Source organism: Sus scrofa, chromosome 4 (assembly GCF_054392235.1).
Source record: "Sus scrofa isolate SSC_HxYL_T2T_F1_AM1 chromosome 4, Sscrofa_HxYL_maternal_Yorkshire_Landrace_v2.0, whole genome shotgun sequence".
Lineage (NCBI taxonomy): Eukaryota > Metazoa > Chordata > Mammalia > Artiodactyla > Suidae > Sus > Sus scrofa.
In genome coordinates this window covers 35720280-35732334 of record NC_139386.1, presented here as the reverse complement: position 1 = coordinate 35732334, position 12055 = coordinate 35720280, and the positions used below count along the sequence as shown (strand labels likewise).

At 48.6% G+C, this 12055-nt stretch overlaps 1 protein-coding gene and 1 long non-coding RNA gene across 2 annotated transcripts in view; both read right to left on the bottom strand.

Moving 5' to 3' along the window:
* Window positions 1-12055, bottom strand: part of RNF19A (ring finger protein 19A, RBR E3 ubiquitin protein ligase) — a 1069816-nt gene that overhangs the window by 1015566 nt on the left and 42195 nt on the right. The gene's annotated exons all lie outside the window — the stretch shown is intronic.
* Window positions 2519-6283, bottom strand: LOC146403760 (uncharacterized). Its single transcript, XR_014844986.1, has 2 exons — window positions 5379-6283; window positions 2519-4789 (listed from the first exon to the last, which is right to left on the bottom strand). It is a non-coding gene; the product is annotated as an uncharacterized LOC146403760 (long non-coding RNA).

Sequence of the window (12055 nt, the reverse complement as noted above, 5' to 3'; positions counted from 1 at the left end):
TGAAGGATAATGATGTGGTCACTCATTAGTTTTACTTTTTTATTTTTTAATGATTTTTATTTTTTCCATTATAGTTGGTTTACAGTGTTCTGTCAATTTCTACTGTACAGCAAAGTGACCCGGTCGCACACATATATACATTCTTTTTCTCATATTGTCCTCCATCAGGCTCCATCATAAGTGACTAGATAGAGTTCCCAATGCTATACAGCAGGATCTCATTGCTTATCCACTCCAAAGGCAATAGTTTGCATCTATTAACCCCAGACTCCCAGTCCATCCCACTCCCTCCCCCTCCCCCTTGGCAACCACAAGTCTGTTCTCCCAGTCCGTGAGTTTCTTTGCTGTGGAAAGGTTCATTTGTGCAAAGATTAGATTCCAGGTATAAATGATATCATAACAGTATTTGTCTTTCTCTTTCTGATTTACTTCACTTTGTATGAGAGTCACTCTTTAGTTTTAAATATGGGATGAAGGAGGAGCCCAGGATGTTCTTGAAAAGAGGCTGAGGAGGCAGGGGAGACTGGGCGTTAGCTGGAGGCAGGGATCGGAGGGACTGGTGCTTGTGGAGAAGGCTGCTCTGTCACCCTGACCCGGGGTGAACGCCAGCATTGTCTTCTACGTGACTGTGAGACTTTGGGCTCATTACTTAATCTTTCCCTACATCTGCAAAATCGGCGTAATGGTAATGACTAGTACCTGCCCAAGCAGTGGTGGGAAGAGTAGGTGAAGCAATGGAGGGACCGGCGGGCACATTCCTGGCGCCTGGAAAGCTCTTGGCAAACACTGCCATCTTCACCACTGTCATCAGATCCAAGTTCCAATCCCAGCTCAGCCTTTTATTGATTGTGTGGCGTTGGCTAGGTTGCCTAACCAGCGTCAGACTTTCCTCACTTTTACAATGAAGATTATATCTAGCTTGTAGGTTAAATAATTTGGAGGCAGCACTTGGTATGCAAAAGGTACTAATTATGTAATTATTATTACATTTTTTTCTCTGTAGTGAGAAGGCACAGGGTAGGAATATAACACATTCTTTCTGACTTGATTATTTTCCCTCTCTGCTGAAAGAATACCAGGCCCCTTCGAAATCACTCTAGTGGACTCTGAAATTTGTGTAGTGTTCTATTAAGATATGTCAAGGATAGTCTCTCATTTGACTTAATTGTTTTTGCTGACTATAACTGGGGATAAATTGCATCTTTTACATGTTAATTTCAGCCATATTTTGTGCCTATTCAAGTTCATTTCAGAGAGGTGGCGTCTGGGCTAGGAATAAACATTGTCTGAACACTTTGTGTTCAGCACTGGGTCCAGATTTATCTGGACAATCTCATTTTGTCTTCAGAGCCACCTTTTGTTATTTCTCCAAGAGGCTATAATCATACCCATTTCACAGAGAGAGAAACAGACAAAGAGCCGTTAAATAGGTGGTTCAAGGTCACTCAGGGCAAAGCCAAGTTGCAGAGCCAGGCTGTCTCCCTCCAGAGCCCTGGCTTTTTATCACTCTACTATCTCCTCACTCTGTGGGCTTTTCTTCCAGAAGGATCTTTGCTCTGGCAAAATCTTCTCAAAATGAGTCTCCAAGACAGACAGCGAAGGGCTCTGTGCAGACCAAGGAGGGTGAGTGGAGAGAGGCAGCGCTCCCTAGTGGTCAACCTGGGGCCCAAGTGAGGCCTGACCTTGGCCATGCCAGCCTCAGCCCTTCTTGAGTTCCTCTGCTCTTTCCTCTCCTTGAACTTCTGGGTCCCTGCCGTAGTTCAGCCCCTGGCCTTCTCTAGCCTCAAGGTCTAAGTGGACAATGGCTGTCCCCACTTTCCACCCCATGGGGACAGCTGTGCTAGCTTCTCTGTAGGTAAAGAGTTCAGTGAGGCACCTAATGTGATAATGGATTTCCAGGTGCTCTGGTCACATCTTGGTGAACTAGTTTCCAGGTCTGGTTCCCCTGCAGGATGATGCTGTTGCCATGGAGACCAGGTGAAGACTGGTGAGGAAGTGGGAATGTGGGGTGTGCGGTGTGTGTGATGCAGGGAGTCAAATGCAAAATTGCTGGTTGGGTCTAATCTCTCTCTGACTCTCTCTGTCTCTGTCTCTCCAGCAAACAGAACAAATGTTACTTCACGAACACACAAGTTGCAATATCCCTTTTTAAAGAGCAGCATGGTCCCTTATGTCCAGGCTTGCTGTGGTGGGTTGAACAATAACCGTGTGTGGACTAGATCCGGGCTGCATGTCACATAATTCACATTCTTGGCTTCCTGAGTCACTGTCATTATCTAACCTTTCCGGGGAGCCTGCTGTGTGTGGGCGTAGATGGACAGGAAGTCAGATAAGCCCCATCTGTGTGCACATCTGCTTGGGGAGTGATTTACCTGATTCTGGGGAAAGCTTTGCATTTAAAGTAACGTGACTGAAAAATTCTTGTCTGAATTTCTAAATCCCTTGTTAGAGTCTGTGGACATTTCTGGACTGGAAGACACAGGGCTGGCATGAAAGGCTGAATCAGACGGCAGAAAGCTTCTTTTCTTTTCTTTTCTTTTCTTTTCTTTTCTTTTCTTTTCTTTTCTTTCTTTTCTTTCTTTCTTTCTTTCTTTCTTTCTTTCTTTCTTTCTTTCTTTCTTTCTTTCTTTGTTTTTCTTCTTTCCTTCCTTCCTCCCTTCCTTCTGTCCTTCCTTCCCTTTCTTTCCTTCTTTCCTTCTTTCTTTCCCCACACCTGCAGCATATGGAAGTTCCCAGGCTAGGGATAGATTTGGAGCTGCAGCATCTGGCCAATGCAGCTGCAGCGAAGCCAGATCTAAGCTGTATCTGCGACCTACTCTACACCTTGCAGCAATGCCGAATCCTTCACCCACTGAGCAGGGCTACGGATGGAACCCGCATCCTCATACATACTAGTCGGATTCTTAACTCACTGAGCCACAGCAGGAACTCCAGGAGGCTTGTTCTTTCACACGCCTGGTGGAGGATGCTGGCTGTTGGCTGAGGGCCTCAGTTCCTCTTCCTGTGTCCTCTCTACCTGAACTGCTTTGGGCTTCCTTACCGCCTGGTGGCTGGGTTCCAGAAGCCAGCACTGAGAAGTTGATGGGGAAGCGAGGAAGAGAGAATGTAGTGTTGGGCAGAAGCTGGAATATTCTTAGACTCTAGCCTCTGAAGGCCCACGGCATCACTCCCACCATTCACCAGTGTTGGAGCAGGCTCAGGCTGGTGCCCAGACTCAAGGGGAGGAAAAAGCAGACGCCACCTCTCAGCAGGCAGGGCACCAGTCACATAGGGAGAAGAGCAGGCAGGGTGAGATGGACGTCTCCAGCTTGGGGAAATGCGGTCGGGCCCCATCGCGTGTCGGTGGCCAAGGCGGGAGCAATGGCGACGGCAGCAGAATGAGCCCTGACCATCCTTCCCACAGCCACCAGAGGGACTGCTCAATCCTGTTACAGGTTTGGAAAGACCTACAAAGCTAGTTTTAACAGTTACCCTCCCTATGTCTCTTTCCATCCGAGTCTTGCTCTGAGCCAGTTAATCTGAGAAACACTCATGATTGTTGATAGGTGCGAATGGGTTACCCGTGCCAAGAGACCTAATTGCAGTTAATAGGGATCCACCTCCTGGGGACATGATTACTTAGCCTAGAAAGTGACTGGATAATGGCTCTAGAAGAAGAGAGTGGGCACAAATGCTCCCTTTTGGTGCCATTCAGTTCATAGGGTATGGGCAGCCACCTGTCTTCTCAAATGCAACCAAGGATCTGTGTGACAGCTCAATTAATGCAACATTGCTAAGTGCAAGTGGCCCTACAACAAGAGCTTAGAGGACTCATTTATTTTCAGGGTCAAAAATTTCCCTTTTGGAATTCCCATCCTGGCTCAGCGGAAATGAATCTGACTCGTATCCATGAGGACTCAGGTTCAAACCCTGGCCTCACTCAGTGGGTTAAAGATCCAGCGTTGCCATGAGCTGTGGTATAGGTCGCAGACGTGGCTCAGATCTGACCTTGCTGTGGCTGTGGCGTAGGCCCGCGGCTACAGCACCAATTCAACCCCTAGCCTGGGGATCTTCATATGCCGTGGGTGCAGCTCTAAAAAAAGAGAAAAGGAAAAATTCCCTTTGACCTGGAAAACCATATCATGATGCTACAAATAATTGTGTTTGAGTGGTAGAACTAAGGATGATTTTTTCTTCCCTTATTTTCTCTGTTTTCTAATTTCTTCCTGCATATGCATTACTTTTATAGTTAAAGTTTAAAAAAATTGTCGTTTAAAGCATTTCATCAGTAAGAGTTGGGAAAACAGGAGACCTGAGCTCCAACCCTCCTCTAGTGATATCTGCCAGGATCCTGGATAGCTCTGTGACTTTCTTTCCACAAGTGTCAATGTTGGCATCATTCCTAATTCTTGCTACTTTCCAAGGTTGCTGTGGTTATCATGAATGAGTGGCCGTGAAGAATTTGGAAAGAGGCATTATTGATAAGGTAAGATTTATTATTATTTGTCCTTTGTCTTCCTGAACAAACTAGACTTCATCAAAACAAAAAAAGTGAGGCCAAATTGCTTACCTGTTTACCCTAATGTGCAGGGCCACTGCAAAGTCTGAGGCTGAACTATAGGGTTGACAACATGTTTTTTTTGTTTGTTTGTTTGTTTGTTTTTGTTTTGTCTTTTTGCCTTTTCTTGGGCTGCTCCCACTGCATTTGGAGGTTCTCAGGCTAGGAGTCACAGTCGGAGCAGTAGCCGCCCGCCTATGCCACAGACACAGCAACTTGGGATCCGAGCTGCATTTGTGACCCACACCATAGCTCACAGCAACGCTGGATCCTTAACCCACTGAGCAAGGCCAGGGATTGAACCTGCAACCTCATGGTTCCTAGTCGGATTCATTAACCATTGAGCCATGACGGGAACTCCAGGGTTGACAACATGTTTTGAAATCTTATGAGGAGTTCCCGTTGTGGCGCAGTGGTTAACGAATCCGACTAGGAACCATGAGGTTGCGGGTTCGGTCCCTGCCCTTGCTCAGTGGGTTAACGATCCGGCGTTGCCATGAGCTGTGGTATAAGTTGCAGACGCGGCTCGGATCCCACGTTGCTGTGGCTCTGGTGTAGGCCGGTGGCTATAGCACTGATTAGATCCCTAGCCTGGGAACCTCCATATGCCGCGGGAGCGGCCCAAAGAAATAGCAACAACAACAACAACAACAAAAAGACAAAAAAAAAAAAATCCTATGAAGCGCCTGATGTCTCTCTCTCACACACTCACACACACACACACACAATGTGATATGTGGTTAATGGAGAGAAGGGATTCAGAGACACCACATTCATGAACAGAAATAAATTTCCGGGAGTTCCCGTCGTGGCGCAGTGGTTAACGAATCCGACTAGGAACCATGAGGTTGTGGGTTCGGTCCCTGCCCTTGCTCAGTGGGTTAACGATCCGGCGTTGCCGTGAGCTGTGGTGTAGGTTGCAGATGCGGCTCGGATCCCACGTTGCTGTGGCTCTGGCGTAGGCTGGTGGCTACAGCTCCGATTCAACCCCTAGCCTGGGAATCTCCATATGCCGCGGGAGCGGCCCAAGAAATAGCAACAACAACAACAACAACAAAAGACAAAAGACAAAAAAAAAAAAAAAAAAAAAAAGAAATAAATTTCCTTTAGCGTTTTCTTCTTTGGCCTTCCTGACTTTATCTTATAACTTTATGCAGTACCTGTGAGCTAATAAATAATGTATCCAAAGAACCCTGCAAATCAGAAAGGTCACCATGTGTGCATTGTTTGTCTGGCAGGAGAAATTTTTGGTTCAGAGCAAAAAAGCAAGTTTATTTTGGGGACTGGTGACTTTGAATAATAGCTGCAAGAAGAAACTGGACATAGGAGTTCCTGTTGTGGCTCAGAGGGTTAAGAACACGACTAGTATTCATGAGGATGTAGGTTCCATTCCTGACCTCACTCAGTGCCCTGAGCTGCAGTGTAGGTTGCAGACGTAGCTCGAATCTGGTGTTGTTGTGGCTGTGGCTGTGGTGTAGGCCAGCAGCTGAAGCTCCGATTTGACCCCTAGCCTGGGAACCTCCATATGCCACAGGTGCTGCTCTAAAAAGAAAAAAGAAACAGAGTTCCCTTTGTGGTGCAGTGGAAACGAATCCAACTAGGAACCATGAGGTTACGGGTTTGATCCCTGGCCTCACTCAGTGGGTTAAGGATCCGGTGTTGCCGTGAGCTGTGGTGTAGGTCACAGACGCGACTTGGATCTGGTGTTCCTGTGGCTCTGGTACACAAAAGACAAAAAAAAAAAAAGAAGGAAAGAAAAAGGGACATAAAGTCCTGCTACTTAATCTTCTTTCTAAATATTCATTTAAAAGTTCAACTTTGGCAAAATTTGACTGGTCTCAATGGATGAGATCTTGCCAGATGGGGACATGAAGAAGACGTGGGAAAGCAACAGAACCTGGGAACCTGAATTGCTGGATGTCTGCCCGCATTGGGTAAGATCTGGGGGCAGAGCCCAGAGGGGTGTCGGCCCAACCCTGACCTGGTGTCCCAAGTGCTGCCTGCCTGTTGCGCAGCTGAGGACATGAGAGACGCTGCAGAGACCAGGGCCCCTCAGTCGTCGGGCGGGCCTGGAGCTTTGTGCAGAGCCCCTACTCACCCCATTGCCAGGGGCGCTGGTACTGAATGGCTTCAGCTCCATTGTTTCTTCTGCCGCCACAGCTCCACCTCCCCCACTATGACCTTCAACAGGCCTTCTGCCCATGGAGGCATCAAACCGCCCCAAAGGGAAATGCTGATGTCAGCATTCTCTCAATGAGGAACTCTAACTTAGAGAGGTCAGACAGAGAGCCTGCACACGCAAGTGGCTGAGCCAAGCGCGCCTGTCTGCAGTTCCTCCCCACCTCCTTTATTTTTCTTTCTTTTTAGGGCCGCATGTTTGGCATATGGAGGTTCCCAGGCTAGGGGTCCAATCGGAGCTACAGCTGCTGGCCTACACCACAGCCACAGCAACGCAGGATCTGAACCACGTCTGCCACCTACACCACAGCTCACAGAAACGCCGGATCCTTAACCCATGAATGAGGCCAGGGATCAAACCCAGATCCTCATGGATACTAGTTGGGTTCTTTTTTTTTTTTTTTGGTCTTTTTTAGTGACACACCCGCGGCATAAGGAAGGTCCCAGGCTAGGGGTTGAATTAGAGCTGTTGCTGCTGGCCTACGCCAGAGCCACAGCAGCGCCAGGTCCCAGCCACGTCTGTGACCTACACCACAGCTCATGGCAAAGCTGGATCCTTCACCCACTGATTGAGGCCAGGGATCGAACCCGAAATGTTGTGGGTCCTAGTCAGATTCATTTCCGCTGCGCCACGACGGGAACTCCCTAGTTGGGTTCTTAACCCGATAAGCCACAACGGGAACTCCCCCAGTTCCCAGCCTCAGGGCTGGTTTGGAGGTTCACGCCCATGCCATCCTCTGGGCCACTTCACCGTTGCCTCCTGGGTTCCGTGGCTTGGCTCTTTCTCGGCTGTGCTCAACTGGGTGTCAGTAAATCCAACCTCAAGAAACTTCACCTTTGTTGAGAGAAAGGAAGCCTTCCACTCCGCAGCCTACACAAGCAAGATCACGCTGTGGTTCACTCTATTTGCAATTTCCCTTCTCTGCAGGCCCCGGGACTGGCCTGGAGCTCAGGCTCTGGCTTCAGTTCTTGGCCCCCCAGCTCCAATACAGGGCCCAGGGCACAGCAGAGTCCTCTCACAATAAGGGCCCTTTCTTTTTATTTTTTATTTTTGCCTTTTTGCCTTTTCCAGGGCCACACCCGTGGCATATGGAGGTTCCCAGGCTAGGGGTCCAGTCGGAGCTGTAGCCACCGGCCTACGTCACAGACACAGCAACACGGGATCCGAGTCGCATCTTCAGCCTGCACCACAGCTCACAGCAACTCTGGATCCTTAACCCACTGAGCAAGGCCAGGGATCGAACCCGCAACCTCATGGTTCCTAGTTGGATTCATTAACCACCGTGCCATGATGGAAACTCCAACAAGGGCCTCTTCTTGGGCAGATGGCACCCTGACACCGGGCGGGTCCTGTTACCCACACTTGGAGCCACTCCTACCAGTGGAAAGGCAAAGACCTCAGACACAGAAAAGCTAACGCCCTCAGAGGCCCTGACCTCATCCACTTCCTCACACAGGGCAGGGGCAGTCCTGGTCCCTTGGAGGTGGAGCAGCGACAGGCCTGACTGGAATTGCTTTCAAATGCCCCAGTTTCATCTGTTTTCAGTCAGAGTAGGCTGGTCGACCATGAGCAAAGCCTTTCATGTGGCTAAAAATGTATAGAAATTCCAAACCAGTTTTTAAAATTCAAAATTGGACACTGAGCCCAGGAATCTTCCTCTACAAGAGAGAAGTGTGTGCATTTGTGGATTTTGTCTCAGTGCTGGAGAAACAGACTCCCAGATCATGTAACCAAAGGCCTCGAGGTCCCAGAGGCTGCACTGGTCTGGTTCCTGACAGCCGTCAGATTCCAGCTTCTGATCTCTTACAGGCCTCGCTGTGAACAGACTAAACTCGACAAGGCTTCAAAGGCAGTGTTGCAGCATCGCCTGGGCTGTCTGTTTTTCTGGGCTCAAGTTCACTCCTTGATTGCGTGCGCTGTCTTCCCTCGAGACGCAGACTTACTCCACTCCGGCTCTTGAATCGTTTGTGTGGGGCGGGCTCACGCTTTCTGAAGGGCAACTGGTTTTAAATAAGTAGTCACAGGCTCAAGCAAAGACTACAGAATATATTTTTATTCCACTGTGGTGGACACTGCACGTGGATCAGAGAAAGCAGGAGAGATGAGGGTCAGCTCAGGACAGGAAGAGAAGACATTTATCCACAAATTACATAATCCACAATTACATAATCCATCAGCATTACCACATCAGATCCCAAACTCTCAGGGAGGAAAAAAAAAAAGTATTTGTTTTCCTTTTCCCTTGTCCTTTTTTCCCCTCTTAAGTGCTAAAAATGTGTTAATGATGCAAAATCAAATCACTTTGGACCATTAATCAACACCCACACTTGGAGACAATATTAAAACAAGTAGGAGTGGCCATTCTCATTTAATTTATCCGGTAATACTGTCCCTTGTAGCCACCGCTGTGGACTATAACATTGGATTAAAGCTCTTCTTATTCCATTTGTCACTACGAACTACTCTGTGACTCATCATTTCCACGGTCCCCACTTCAGAGATGACTCTGAGATGGATTCATCACTATGGGGACAGGGGAGGTCCAAGGCCACAGCATCTGATGATTTGTGGGCACATGACCCCTAAGTTTCTACCCTCAGACCCAATGGAAAGTGACTAGAGCCCCATGGATGTGGTGGTGACCAGATTCTCCACCAGCGATTTACTGCTGTACCACAGAGTGCCGTGAAACCTAGAGGATGGCGTTCCTGTTGTGGCTTAGTGGTAATGAACCCGATTAATATCCATGAGGATGCAGGTTCGATCTCTGGCCTTGCTGGAGGATCGGGCAAGGATTGGGCATTGCTGTAGCTATGGTGTAGGCCGACAGCTACAGCTCCGATTCTGTTCCCAGCCTGGGAACTTCCATATGCCTTGAGTGCAGCCCTTAAAAAAAAAGAAGAAGAAAGAAAGGAACCTAGAGGTTTTTGCTTTTTTTGTTTTGTTTTGTTTTTGTCTTTTCTAGGGCCGCTCCCGCAGCATATGGAAGTTCCCAGGCTAGGGAGTCTAATCAGAGCTGTAGCCACCAGCCTATGCCAGAGCCACAGCAACACGGGATCCTTGACCCACTGAGTAAGGCCAGGGATCGAACCCACAACCTCATGGTTCCTAGTCAGATTCCTTAACCACTGCACCACGACAGGAACTCTGAAACCTAGAGGTTTAACACTACAATCACTTTCTTACATCTAAGTTTCATGGGGCAGGAATTCAGGGAGGATGTGGCCAGGTGATTCCTCTGTGGTCTGTGGGGTGGACGCAGGCAGTATTCAGTGGTGTTCAGGTGGCCTCTGGTCTGGTCTGGAGGGTCCAGGCGAGGCAGCCTGCTCACACACCTGCCTTGGGAGGGACAGCTTTGCTCAGTTAAGCCTCTCTTCTCCCAGCAATCCCTGGCCTCTCCGTGGGGTCTCTCCAGCCAGGTAGCTGGACTGCTTGTTTGGAAGATGAGGGCCCCCAAGGCCAGGGTTCTAAGAGGAAGGAAGTTGATCTGTACCAGGCTTTTTTTTTTTTTTTAAGGGCCGCACCCACAGCATATGGAATTTCCCAGGCTAGGGGTCAAATCAGAGCTACGGCTGTTGGCCTACAGCCTCAGAAACGCAGGATCCATGCTGGATCCCCAACCCAAAGAGCGAGGCCAGGGATCGAACCTGCATCCTGACAGATACTCATTGGGTTGGTTACTGCTGAGCCACAGTGGGAAGTCCTGTGCCAGACTCTTCACGCCCGAGCCTGGTCAAAGCAGAGAGCCTGCCAGACTCCAGGGGGATGGCAAATGTGTTCCACATCTGCACACACAGCATAGCACATCTGTTCAATGCCTCTTACAGTTTTGGGGAAATTTCCACGCACAGGGGAGAAAAGAATATACTTGCTCTGCTTTGGGGCCCCACATTCCTGTTCCTACCCTTCCACAAATACCAGCTCTGGGTTTCCCCAGAGCAGAACGTATGTAAATGGCCACTAACCATCTCCAGGAGGGCTTTCCAAGAGGACACCATTCTGAGGTGGTTTGTGAGGCCTCGCTTTCCAATAGCTCCTTCCTTCCCTGTGGGAGGGGGAATAAGGGCCTCTAAAAACAGTCAGAATCCAAATCCCCTGGACCTGTGAATGTCAGCACACTAGGTGAAAGAGACTGGCAGGTATGTTTAGGTTATTAAAGTTTGGAGATGGGAGAAGCTCCCGTTGTGGTGTAGCAGGTTAAGAACCCAGCTAGTATCCATGAGGATGTAGGTTCGATCCCTGGTCTGGCTCAGTGGGTTAAAGATCTGGCATTCCAACGTTTTCATGAGCCCTGGTGTAGGTCCCAGACGCAGCTTGGATCCCATGTGACTGTGGCTGTGGTGTAGACCGGTGGCTGTAGCTCTGATTGGACCCCTAGCCTGGGAACCTCCATATGCCATGGGTGAGGCCCTGAAAATCAAAATTAAAAAAAGTTGTTTAATGATGGGGGTTGGTGGTGGGAACGGGGGTGAGTGGGGTGGGGTTTCTTTTAGGGACAAGAACATTATACGTTGAATGCATTTCTTAAGAATGATCTGGATGGTTCAGTTGACTTCACACCAGAGAACCAAGCTCAGCCAATGACCTTTTCATACAGGGAAATACTGGAGATTTGTGTAATAACGTTTAAGTTACTTTTGCTGAGTGTTTTCACAGACCTCTCCCCATGAATTTTGTGACTCCTAAGACATGAGCTTGTCTTCCTCAAAAAGGGCTGGGAAGGAAAGGCTTATCCAGATCCCACCTCAAGTCATGAAAAAGCAGGTCTGGGATTGAGTCTGAGCCCAAGTCCCACATGCCTTCCCCCCGAACGTCTCAGGTCAACGTCAAAGGGAAAGGTTCCCTCCTAACTCCCTGCTCCTTGTCCAACAAGAAGGGTTGGGAAATCGAAGCGGGTGAGATGGAAAATCAGTAAGATGTGTGTCAAGTAACAATCTGATCTCGGTTTAAGGGAACTGGCTTTTGAGACAACACAGAAATACGAACATGAGCAAATGTGGTATTCGATGATAAAGGCCTGGTGGTTATGTTTAACAGTCCAATCAGTTAAAAATACCCCTTTGGGAGTTCCCGTCGTGGCGCAGTGGTTAACGAATCTGACTAGGAACCATGAGGTTGTGGGTTCGGTCCCTGGCCTTGCTCAGTGGGTAAATGATCCGGCGTTGCCGTGAGCTGTGGTGTAGGCTGGCAGCTACAGCTCTGACTGGACCCCTAGCCTGGGAACCTCCATATGCCATGGAAGCAGCCCAAGAAATGGCAAAAAGACAAAAAAGACAAAAAAAAAAAAAAAAAAAAGTCTCTTTGGAGTTCCCATCATGGCTCAGAGAAAATGAATCCGA